Source organism: Chlorocebus sabaeus, chromosome 20 (assembly GCF_047675955.1).
Source record: "Chlorocebus sabaeus isolate Y175 chromosome 20, mChlSab1.0.hap1, whole genome shotgun sequence".
Taxonomy (NCBI): domain Eukaryota; kingdom Metazoa; phylum Chordata; class Mammalia; order Primates; family Cercopithecidae; genus Chlorocebus; species Chlorocebus sabaeus.
In genome coordinates, this window is record NC_132923.1 from 80330682 (window position 1) to 80343843 (window position 13162).

The 13162-nt window shown below is 43.1% G+C and overlaps 1 long non-coding RNA gene across 16 annotated transcripts in view; it reads left to right on the top strand.

Moving 5' to 3' along the window:
• The first annotated feature begins 717 nt into the window (after positions 1-717).
• LOC140709234 (uncharacterized) overlaps positions 718-13162 on the top strand; it is a 71883-nt gene continuing 59438 nt past the window's right edge. For 14 of the 16 annotated variants that reach the window (XR_012089654.1, XR_012089651.1, XR_012089656.1 and 11 more), the window contains exon 1: positions 7286-7702. This is a non-coding gene — a long non-coding RNA (uncharacterized lncRNA). Of the gene's footprint in view, positions 1575-5556; positions 5639-6755; positions 6951-7285; positions 7703-13162 lie in introns of those variants that run through there. The other 2 variants (XR_012089657.1, XR_012089662.1) reach the window with 2 other exon arrangements.

The window sequence follows — 13162 nt, forward strand, 5'->3', positions numbered from 1 at the left end:
TCCACAGTGACTGAACTAATTTACATTCTTACCCACAGTGTATAAGTGCTCCCTTTTCTCCACAGCATTGCCAACATCTGTTATTTTTTTTTTTTTTTGACTTTTTAATAATACTGTTCTGACTGGTATGAGATAGTAATCTCATTGTGGTTTTGACTTACATTTCTCTGATGATTAGTGATGTTGAACATTTTCTCATATATTTGTTGGTCACTTGTGTGTCTTCTTTTGAGAAGTGTCTTTATGTCTCTTGTCCATTTTTTAATGGGGTTATTTGTTTTTTGTTGAGTTGTTTAAGTTACTTATAGATTCTGGATATTAGGCCTTTGTCAGATGCATAATTGGTGAATATTTTCTCCTATTTTGTGGATTGTCTGTTTACTCTGTTGATCATTTCTTTTTGTTGTGTAGCAATTCTATAGTTTAATTAGGTCTCACTTGTCAATTTTTGTTTTTGTTACGATTGCTTTTGAAGACTTAGTCATCAATTCTTTCCTAAGGCCAGTGTCCAGAAGGTGCTTCCTAGATTTTCTTCCACAATTCTTATAGTTGGGGTCTTACATTTAAATCTTTAATGCATCTTGAGTATGGTGAAAGGTAGAGGTCCAGTTTCAATCTTCTACATATGGCTAACCAGCTATCCCAGCACCATTTATTGAATAAGGAGTCCTTTCTCCATTGCTTATTTTTTTCAACTTTGCTGATCAGATGGCTGTAAGTGTGTGGCTTTATTTCTGGTCAATGACAATGTCTTATCCTTCATTTTTTCCTTAGGCTAGAACATAGTAGCTGGCACAGAGTAGGTACTTGTTAAATACTTGTCTATGCATATACATGTCTATGCATATGTTCACTCTGCTTCTCCTGAATGGGTGACACAAACTATTAGGTGGCATTTGTGGAGATGCTGCATGCAATGTTTGTGGTGAAAGTGGAGAAGGGAAATAAAGGATAATTGCCACTTTAGTGGCCAAACCATGGAATATGTGGTCTAAGCAGCTCTCATTCAGAAACTCTTGCTATGGAAGGTGCCTGTTATGGAGGTGGGGGGTGCAGAATTATTTGTGTCTATGTAAACACCACACTGCTCTTGGGTTCAGGGTGTTGGGAGGACAGGGTGGAATGAATTTTGACACAAATGGACAGCCTTGGTGGACAATGGTTCCCATAGACCTGATCTCTTCAAATCCAATTAAAATTTATGTGCCCAGTTTTCGCTTTTCATTTTCTCTTTAATCCTTTGGGGCCAGTTCCTGCTGCACACAGGGGTCTCTTACTAACCCATTAAGTCTCTGCCTTCTATTTCTGTGGGTTTTTCCTCTCATTTTCTGGCATGTGTGGGCAAATGGAAACTTACTGCTGGCACTCTCTCTTTCAGCTTGATTCATGGGATGCTGTCTGGGGGTCCACCACCTTTATTGGCAGAGGGGTTTCATGACCATGATGTTATGTCTGCTCAGTTGGAAGACTCCAATATGAATCAAGACATCAGAGGAAATGCGTGGTGATTCTCCAAGAAGACAAGCTCATGAAGTCATCATCAGTGACGGCAAAGGAAATTAAGGAAAACCAAGGTCAGAGTTATGAGAGTACAATCAGTGTTTGTTATTCATTCATCATTCATTCAATAGAAGTTCACTGGGTCCTACATTGAGAATTAGGCATAGTTCCTTCCCTTAAGAAATTTGCAGTCTAACCAGCAAGACTGACATATGGACAAAAAGAAAGACAAAGGTAAGCCTAGGATGTTATGAAACACCCAGATAAGATGAATCTAAGATACAGGAAGATCAGAGAGGAAGCAAATTGCACTAATAAAGTGCATGGGCTTAGAGTGAGATAAATTTGATTTTAAATATCCTCTCTACCACTTAACTACATAAGCCATTCACTAATTGAGCAGTCATTTCTTCAGTTGAACATTGGACATAATACCTACACAGCATGGTGGTGATGATTAAATAAAGTGAATTTTTTTAGCATAGAAATTAACTCACTGCAAGTATTAAAATATTTTATTATATATTTTGTATAGACAGTGCTTAATGTTAAATTTTGAAGCAACAAGTAGAAATTGGCTAGATGAAGAAAATGAAGCATGGTGTTCTACACAGTGAACACAACGTCATCCAAAGGTCTGACACATTCATGAGCTGTCATGCAGTTTGAGGTGGTTGAGGTAAAGGGCTCAGGTGCAGAAGTGGTAGAAGCTGATGTCAGAGTAAACAGAGGAGAAATCATGAATTGTATCTATCTATCTAAGAAGTCTGAATTATTTTCTGAAAACTGTATTTAGAGATTTTAAAAAGAGAATAACATGTTTCGATTTGCATTTTTTAAAAGTTACTTTGAGAAAACTTGGCAAATTTACCAAGAACCTTTGATCTTAATTTTACTTCTAGGAATTTATCATAAGGAAATAATGAGAGATTAAGAAAATAATTGTGTACAAGAATTGAAACATTTTATAATAATGAAATTGTAAACAATTTAAATGTTAACTAATTGGGAAATGATTAAATGAATTATGATATAGTCAATTGATGTAATATTTTAAAGAGTTCAAATGTATTCAACAACATTTAAGGGTATAGGAAAGCATTCATGATAAAATGTCAACAAAAATTTTAAAGCTTCAATACAATGATCCAGTTTGGGTTTAAAAGAGAGAAAGAAAGAAAAAGAAATATCTATTTGCACAGCCAAACTATTAGAAGTAACAGTACAAAAAATTTTTTAAACCTGTAGTTACTTCTGTGTAGTGGAATTATTGGTGATTTCTTTTTTTTTCAAAATTTTTCTGCATTTTCCATATTAGAATTAATGTATAGCTTTTACAAATTAATAAAATATTTTTTAAAGTGATCACCCTGGTAGGTGTTATACAGAATAGTTGAAAAATGGTTTACATAGGAGAGACAGAAAGAAATGAAAAATTAGATGACTATTGTAATAATTCAGGGGAGAAGTGATGAGATGTTTAGTCAAGGCATACCCAGAAGGTGTGGAGAACTAGATATGGATTCTAGAAATATAAAGAGTTAGAATTGAGAAGACTATTGGATACAGGTGAAAAAAGAACAAAATCAAACACGTTGCCCATGTTTCTGTCTTGTCTCTCTCCTAGACTTGGTGGAGTTTGTACTGATCTCAGAGAGAGAGGGAAAACAGGGAAAGGGTAATTTGGAGGAGAAAGTGGTAAGAGATCATTACTACTTTGGATATGTGGGATCCTAAGGTGGACAAATCTGGTAAAGAGTTGGATAAACAAGTCTGAAGTTCATTATTCATGTATTCATTCAAATATATGTATTGACCATCTAGCATGTGTCAGACAAATACAAATTCAGAGTTGCATTTGGACACACTGCAACGTACAAAAGAGAATAATGCTTGCATTCCAGTTTGGAGCTGGAACTTCCAGCTCACAATAGACATCTGGGATGGAGATAGGCTTTTTGGAGTCAACAATTCAGAGATGGCAGGGGGAGATAAGCCTTGAGAGGTGGATGAAACAGATGGCCCAGTATGGGGGTGTAAAATGAGAAGAGTGGGTTTAGTTTGGATCAAGTTCAGACAGGCTATTTCTTTTCTGTAGCTCAGAGGATTGAACTGCTTTGTTAAATATCTGCAAACCCCTTAACTATGATAACTACCTTCTGATTATACTCAATTCCCAACCTAGCTACCCCTTCGGTGAGAGGTGAACAAATCACTGTCTCTCTCCTAGACTTTGTTGCCACATCTCCAAACTAAGAAAACGATAACTTTTACCTGCTTCAATATGATCTTCCTGCCTCAGGGCCTCTGCACGCTCTGTGTCTTCTGCCTAGCATGCTCTTCCCTGTGACCTTCCCTTCCTCCATTCCTTCTTGTCATTCATATCTCTGCTCAACGAACACTTCTGCAGGGAAGAGTTTCCTGATCTTCCCTGTATAAAGCAGGATGAACCCAAGCCCCTATGACTTTAGCACCCTATTCTAATAATTTCTCCTTGTGGTATTTCTCTTATTATTTTACCTACTATTGGTTCTTCTAACCCCCAACTAGAATGTGCGATAAGAGTATGGATCCAGCTTGTTTTGTTCTTTGTTTTAGTTCTGTTTCCTGGAACAGGGCCTGACACATAGTAAGCAAGAAATAATTTTGGGATTATTTTAAATTTGAATTTTGAATTATCTGAATAATTTTAAACAAATGAATCCAGCTTTAGGAGTAAACATTAAAAAACAATTATTGAGCATTTGTAGGTGCCAAGCACCTTGTTAAAGACTGATGATATAGAACAAAGTCACAGTTGTTTCTTATTTGCAAAGAACTTTACATCTCACGAGAGATACAGACATATATGTAGCCCTTATAAGGGAGCCGTTATGAGGGAGTGAGTTGGTGCAGGGAAGGATCTCAAGATGTGCTTGCATTCATGGAGTCTGGAACTAGATAGTCTCGGGGTTCTAAATTGGAACACTGGGATTTGGGATTAAGGAGCAAACTTGATATTCTGACCCACGGGCTCGTGTGGTGAATTAAAAGATGGGACAGGAGAGTGAGTCTCCTTTTAAATCTTTGCTAGATTGTGAGCTTTTTATCTTTCGCGTTCCCATTGTCCATCCAGAGACGTATATACACAAACACAGTAGGTACTCAGTAAACATTTGTTGAATAAACAAAAACCTCATTTCAGAGTGAAATCAAATTCAGACTTGGTGTACACATATAACAGAGTATCATTCAGCCACAAAAAGGATATACATTTTGACACGTTACTCCATGGATGAACTTTGACAACATTATGTTTAGTAAATTAAGTCAGTCACCAAAAAGACAAATACTATATGATTTTCCTTATATGAGATATCTAGAACAGTCAAACTCACAGAAACAGAAAGTAGAATGGTTGCTGCCAAGGGCTGGGGAAAAGAGGGAATGGAAAGTTGTCATTTAACGGGATTAGTGTTTGAATTTTGCAAGATAAAAAATTCCCAGAGATTGGTTGCACAACAATGTGACTATGCTTAACACTATCCAACTGTACACTTAAAAATGGTTAAGATGGTAAATTTTACGTTGTGGGTATTTTACTAAGCTTAATAATAATAATAATGATAAAATTCAGAGTGTGTGGCTGATGATTTAGCTGCACCTGGATCTTATATGTAAATTTATATTGAACAGTTTTAGATACAACTTACAAATGTGTGTTAAAGTACACAATTTTTCTTTTTTCTTTTCTTTTTCCCCTGCGAGACAGTCTTGCTCTGTCACCCAGGCAGGAACGCAGTGGCGCAGTCTCAGCTCACTGCAACCTCCGCCTCCCGGGTTCAAGCAATTCTCCTGCCTCAGCCTCCCGAGTAGCTGGGATTACAGGTGCCTGCCACCACGCCCAGATGATTTTTGTATTTTTAGTAGAGATGGGGTTTCACTATGTTGGCCAGGCTAGTCTCGAACCCCTGACCTCGTGATCCGCCCTTCTTGGCCTCCCATAGTGCTGGGATCACAGGCATGAGCCACCACGCCCGGCCAGAGTACACAATTTTTCAAAATTCTCTTCTGCAGGCAGGTGAACCATACAAGTTTGAAGCCCCTTGGCATAGACAATTCTTGAAGAGCTGTCCTGTAAATGGGGGCTGAGAAATGGGTAAGTAGCTGGAGGAAGAAAGGGAGCCAAAAGAGACTCTTGTTTTTGGTTAGCTTTTGTTTTTAAGATGGTAGAAATGATAGTGTCTGTGCACTGAGGAGAATGATCCAGACAGAGAAAAAGTGATGGTGCAGGAGAGAAGAGCTCTGGGAGGGTTTTCAGAGCTGTGAAGGGCTTGGGCGTGGAACGCAGGTGGAGTTTCGGCCTATGTGGCAGGGCAAGACTGCTTTCATGCGAAATCACAGGTCAGAGGGCAGACAGGATGGCCACCGGGCAAATCACGCTACAAATCAGGTGGTTGCCTGGGGGAAAGCTTGCAGAAGTTCTGACCTGATTGCGTCTATTTCCTCAATAAAATAGCAACAAGGTTAGCAGCAGTGAGGAAGGGTGGGGGAGCAGAGCGGGGAGCTGAGAAAAGAGAAAATGTAAAATATTTGTTTAGAAGAGCGGAAGAGAATCCACTGGGAAAACATAGTAGGGATGTAAGTCAGCATTAACCACCCATTAGGGGTTGATGTCAAGAATTTATTGGGAATAGTCAGCAAGGTGTGCCTTGCCCGGCAGACGCAGGTGAGGGTGGACAAGAGTTGAATTTAACCTGCTTGGTGTTTGGCAGGTGCGTACACCTATGAGTTCGAGTGGCAAGGAGTTTAGACCGAATAATTAAAATGACGGAGCATGGACTTTATGCTGAGGAAGCAGAGAAGCAGTCGGCAAAGGGATGAGTGGGGGGCAGTGGAAAGGCGGGTAGGATCAACGGATTGTTGTGTCCTATGGACTGTCGAATGCTGCGGCTGGAGTGTTGACTTTTATTTTGTAGATTTCAGCATATATACATATACGCTGAAATTACATGTTACATAATATGTTACATGTTATATATGTTAAATATTATATGCATATATACACACACATATTCCCAGAGGAAGTTAAACTTAACCTGGTCTCATACTACACATATAAAATCTGTATATACACATATGTATGTATACACACATAGACTTGTATACACACATATATACGTTTGTATATATAAAAATATATACACGTATTTTTAATTTCATATATTTCCCCTACCCTCCAAGAGCCCTTTGTGACCCCTGACTCCCTTCTTTAGCAGCCCCCAAATGGTTTCCGTGGGTGGAACATCTCGCTGCGTTTCGGAGGACATCAGCGCACGTGGTTTCTTCCCCTGCCGCCGCGGCCCACTTGATCAGTTTCCTCCTAGTTTTGGCCTGGGGCCCTCCCGCCCGGACTCTGCCGGGTCTGCGGGTCGGGGCGGTCTTTTCACCCCGGAGGAGAGAAAGCAGAGGTAGGAAGCTCGCGCGCTCGGGCGGGGCCTGTCCACCGAGCCCGGCGAGGCTCGGAGGGCCTCAGAGGTGGACGCGCCTCGGCTGTTCCTCCGCGGCGAGGGCTGCTCGGGACGTCCAGCGTCTCGGGCCCGGGATTCAGCCTGCGAGGTGGGGGTGGCCGGGGCGGCGGCTGCCGGGAGGGGCTCATTGTTCTGCCGGCCGCTTTGACTTCATTCTCTGCTTTTCATCCCAGGCCGGGACGGTTTAGAATGCAAATGCGGGCTGCTTTTGTAGCTGTGCGTTTGTCTGGGAGCCGTGCGTTTGTTTGGGGTGAGATCACAGCAAAAAGGTTTTGTTTGGCTTTTTAAATTCTTCTGGGGAGAGCAAAAGAAACTGGAGGAACGCTGGGCGCGGAAGACCTCCCCGGCGGGAAGGCGGGGCAGGCACGGGCCCAATGGGAGCAGCTCTCGGCTTCTGCGGGCCTGGTTTGGAGAGGAACCGGGTCAGAAGGGTGTTGAACATTAACTCCTTGTGGCCTGGCGGGTGGGGAGTTGGGGGTTTCCAAACTGCTCACCACAGAACATGCAGCCCACTAACACTGTATTTCGTGCTTCCTTTGTGCCACACCCTGGGGATATTTCCGAAGAGAAAGGTGACGTCCAGTCCTTTCACGTGACTGCATCTAAGTGTCCTCTGCCAGCAGTGGATATTCGGGCACTTCATCCTCACGACCCTGTGTTGTAGATATTACTGTCTCCATTTTGTGGATGAGGTAATTGAGACTTAGAACATCATCCAGATAGTACGGGACAGAGCTTTCTTGAAGCTCGGATATGCCTTCAAAGCCCAGGCGCTTTGTTACTCGAGACCGACCAGGCCCCAAAGGAGTACCCAGCTTGGTGAGCAGGGAAAGAACGAGGTAAACTAATGCAATGATAAGTCAAATTCAGAAGAGTGGTATCCAGGTAAATGCTCGGAGCACAGGAAGAAGCCAATGGAGTGTGTGTGTGTGTGTGTGTGTGTTTGTTTGTTTGTTTTTGAGACGTCTCGCTCAGACTGGACTGAAGTGGCGCCATCTCGGCTCACTGCAACCTCCGCCTCCCGGGTTCAAATGATTCTCCTGCCTCAGCCTCTTGAGTAGCTAGGATTACAGGCACACGCCACCATGCCTGGCTAAGTTTTGTATTTTTAGTAGAGACTAGGTTTCACCATGTTGGCCAGGCTGGTCTTGAACTCCTGACCTCAGATGATCCACCTGCCTTGGCCTCCCAAAGTGCTAGGATTACAGGAGTGAGCTACCTGTGCCAAGCCTGTTTGTTTGTTTTGAGATGAAGTCTTGCTCTGTCTTCCAGGCTGGAGTGCGGTGGTGAGATCTTGGCTCACTGCAACCTCCACCTTCCGAGTTCAAGTGATTCTCCTACCTCAGCCTCCCAAGTAGCTGGGATTACAGGCATGTGCCACCATATCCAGCTAATTTTTGTATTTTTAGTATAGACAGGGTTTCACAATGTTGGCAAGCTGGTCTTGAACTCCTGACCTCAGGCGATGCACCCTCCCTGGCCTCCCAAAGTGCTGGGAGGCACCCGGCCTGTTTGTTTGTTTTTGAGTGACTCAGGGAAATATTCCCATAGGAAGTTAAACTTAACCTGGCCAGAGGATGAGAAGGGACTAGTTTTTCCACAAGCACTGCTAGACATATCAGATCCAGGGAGCAGCAGGTTCAAAGCGGATTCTGCATCAGAATCTCTGTACACAATTCTGGTACACAGAATGCAAGAACTAGAAGGCCCTTAGGAAGCTTCCACCCTTTCATTTTACTGAAGACATAAATGGAGACCCAGAGAGGGTAAGTAATTATTTAAGATCACAAAGCAAGCAAGTTACAAAACTGGAACTGGAACCCAGGTGCTCTACCCTTTAATCTGTGGTATTTCTTAACTCAGTAGTCACACATACAATGTAAGCGAGTTCACACTTGTGTAGCACTTAACAGTGGGCCAAGTACTTGATATACTTTCCTCTCTTTTAGTCTGTAACAACTCCATGAGGTAACCACTATTTTAGAAAGGAGAAAACTGAGACACAGAGATGTAACTGACTCAAGATCACACTGCAAATCAGGCCTCAGAGCCCATGCCCTTTCCTCCTCTGCCACAGTGCTGATAAGGAGGTAAGGAAAGAAGGGAGGCCCAGAGAGGGCAGTTAACAATTTTAAGATCATAAAACAGGCAAGTGAGGAAAAGTGATTTCAATGTAGAAATTTTGACCCCTGTATTCAGATGAGGAAACGGAGACTCAGAGATGTCCAGTGACTTGCCCAAGGACACAGTGAGAAAGTGGTGGACCTGGCATTGGAGACTATACCTGGATTCTTTCCACTCTGTCTAGCTCAGCCCCCACCTTGGATGGAGAAGCAATCAAAGCCCCCCTTCTCTTGGTATCTTTCAAATCTTTTACAGATAGCCCGAGTCCTGGTCCAGTTGCATGTTCAAATCTCCTTCACCTCCTGGATGATAAATTACCTATGTAAATGACTCCTGTGTGAATAGCCGGGCAGGGATCAGAACCCCGGTTTCCCTGCTGCCCATGCGGTGATCTTCTATACTCTTCGCTTTCTCCTGTGCAGCATAGCGTCAGGGAATCTGGATCACATTATCCCCAAGAGACCAAAATGTGAGTTGCTTTTGGCTCTTGGGGTCTTTTAGAGAAGCCACATGGTACAACAACTTTTTAGGTTTGCAGGATAAGAACTGAAGGGGCAAAGCTAGGTCAGAACAGCCTGCATTGGAGGCATGGGACCTGCTTAAACTTAGTTAGCATGCCTGTTTTGTTGTTGTTTGTTTGTTTTTGTTTTTGTTTTTGTGATGTAGTCTTGCACTGTCGCTCAGGCTGGAGTGCAATGGACTGATCTCGGCTCATTGCAACCTCAGCCTCCCTGGTTCAAATGATTCTCCTGCCTTAGGCTCCAGAGTAGCTAGGATTACAGGTGCCCGCCACCACGCCCAACTAATTTTTGTATTTTTAGTAAAGACCAGATTTCACCATGTTGGCCAGGCTGGTCTCGAACTCCTGACCTCGTGATCCACCCTCCTTGGCCTCCCAAAGAGTTGGGATTACAGGCGTGAGCCACTGCTCCTGGCCCAGCATGTCTTAATTCTGAGTGAAGTGTGACAAGCAGACAGAAATGAGAATTGAGGTAGAAAAATGAGTCTCCCTAAATATTTCTGTATGCCCTCACTGACCCGGTGAGTACGATGCATGAGAGTGTTCAAAATTAATTAAGTTCATCTGACTGGTCTTCACCACTAGCTAAGGTGTCTCTGAGGACTTGACTTCCAGAAGGAATATTTGGAAGGAAGATTTCCACTGTGGAAGAAAGCTCTAGACTAGATTTCAGGAGATTTAGGGGGCTCAAGCCACCTCTGCCACTTACTGGCTGTTTGACCCTGGAAAAGTCAGTTCACCTCTCTAGGCCTCACTCATCATTCATTCATTCACTCTGTCATTCAATAAACATTTCTTGAACCCCTCCTGTGGGCCTGGCATGGTACTGATGCCTGAGAACTTCTAACCAGACAGCCCCTGCCATGGAGGAACTCACCGCCTTGAGAGGGAAACAGACAAGTCCAGAGATTGTGAGCGGACTCCAAACTATTCCGGGGTATGAACACAGACCCCCAGAGGAACTTGTCAACAGGACCACAGCTCTGATGGAGCTTTTGTGAAAATTTGAAAAAGACACCCCTTTTTGTGGGTGACTGTAGCTCCATGGCAGGATGCCCAGCTTGGCAAGCAGAGCACAAGCGGAGATTTTTTACCCTTAGTTGTCCCCTAGGCTGGTTGCTCTTGCCTGGTGAGGCATCTGTAGCCCAGAATGTCAAGATTGAGACATAAAGGTCCAATAGAGGCTAAGGTAAGGAGCCCACTTCAGGATGAGGAAAAAACGTGTAAAAACTGCAGGCTTGGGGAGGAGTTTCTCACATTTGGGCACCTGGATGCGGTTCAGTGTGATCACAGTCAGTGGCATATGGGAAAAGTGAAGAGAGATGAGATTAGGAAGATTGACAAGGGCCATTTATTACCCATTCACTAAATAAATAGGTATTGAACATCATTCCATTTTGAGTGTTGTAAACACTGGGGAAATAGCAGTGAACCAAATAGACAAAATCTTCTGCCCTTGAAAGTCTCACATTCTGGTGAGATCCTGATAGGCCTCCAGCTATCAGAAGGGCCTATTAACTTCTGCCCAGTGTTCCGTCTAACATCGTATGAGTCCCCAAATGAGATAATGCGTGTAAAATCTCTCTGAGAACTGGGAACATCTGGATTATTCTTGTGAATAATGACTTTTAACTTTTATCTGAGTGACCAGCATTAATGCCTAAGAATTTGGAAGCCTGTTCTTGACACCAGGCACCTACCTGACCCTTCCTTCTGGGAAGAAGACACCTTTGGTCATGATGCTACAGGAACTGTCTGGGTCAGCTGAGATGGCTGGCTGGCCCCTGACTTCCCTGGCCTGTTTAGGAATTTACCAGCACATCCTCAGGGTATGGTACCTGCTGTGGTTAAAGGCTCTTTCTCTTCTGAGTGAAATACAAATGGAGATAAGACAGTCATTGAAAAATTATGAGCAACAGGGAAGCTCTCTCTATGGGGTAAAAGTGGGTTGAGGGACTTGAAGAAACCTTGTCGGGTTGTTTTCAGGTTAGGCGCTGGGTCTGGCTTGATCAGTAGGTCTGATTCAGGTGAAGGGCTGGTTTCTAGGCGTGGGGAACTTGGCCTCCCCCTTACTGTGAAACTTCGGGCAAACCACTTCCCCTTTCTGAACTCTAGCTCCTTCCTCTATTAGCCAGGAGGCTGGACATACTTGAACTTTAACAACAGAGCCCTTTGAACTCTCCTATAAAACCCTAGTATATACATTAGATTAAAGCAGTGGTGCTCTGGTTGAGGTGAGGATGGGGACCCAAGGTTCTCCTTCTTCCACCTCCACCTTGTCCTGCCTCCTGCTTTCAGGACTTCTGTCTCCACCAGATATTGCCCTGGAGTCACTGAGAAATTTCTTTTAAAACGATTGGATTAGATCATTTTTTTTCTCTAATTGAGTTCCTTGGGCCTTCAGGCTCAGGGTAGGGATGAGGGCAATTTAAAAGTTCTGCAGTAATTTGTACCATTTTGTGTTTATGTTGAAATGATTACCCAAACCCCTTCTCGTTCAATATAAAACAATCTGAATTATTTAGAGGATGCTTCCCCTCGATTTCCATTTATAGACATTAGGTTTCAGCAGTCCCATTTGAATTTGTATTTATGGCTCTAGCAGCACCATGAAAACATCTGGAGTATTAGTGTTTAACTTTTCATGTGGTGTGTTTCCCAAATTGGGGAATTGGAGAGTTTTTTTTTTCTTTAAAAGGAATGAATTTGTTAGGAGACAATGGCATAAACAAGATAGGAATTGATTTCTCTCTCAAATATAAAGTCGATGTAGGTGGTCCAGAGCTAGAACGATGGCTCCACAATCATCAAGGCATCCTCAGGGTATGGTACCTGCTGTGGTTAAAGGCTCTTTCTCTTCTGAGTGAAATACAAATGGAGATAAGACAGTCATTGAAAAATTATGAGCAACAGGGAAGCTCTCTCTATGGGGTAAAAGTGGGTTGAGGGACTTGAAGAAATCTTGTCGGGTTGTTTTCAGGTTAGGCGCTGGGTCTGGCTTGATCAGTAGGTCTGATTCAGGTGAAGGGCTGGTTTCTAGGCGTGGGGAACTCGGCCTCCCCCTTACTGTGAAACTTCGGGCAAACCACTTCCCCTTTCTGGATTTTATCTCCTTCCCCTGTTAACCAGGAGGTTGGACATATTTGAACTTTAACAACAGAGCTCTTTGAACTCTCCTATAAAACCCTAGTATATACATTAGATTAAAGCTCCACAATCATCCAGACGCCTGCTCTTTCCCTCATGTTGCTCTGCAGCGCTCAACACTTGACTTCCACCTTGTGACCCAAGACTGCAGCTCCAGCTCCTGCCCTCAAGTCTGCATTCCATTCAGCAGGAAGGACGAAAGGGGGAGAGCCTACGGTTTTCTTTCAGGGACAGAAGTTGCCCAAATCACTTCTTTTCACATCCTATAATTTGGTCATATGGCTGCACCTAGCTGCAAGAAATCTCTTCAGCTGAAAAGTCTTGCGACCAACTAAAAATTGTATCCCTATGTAAAAGAAGA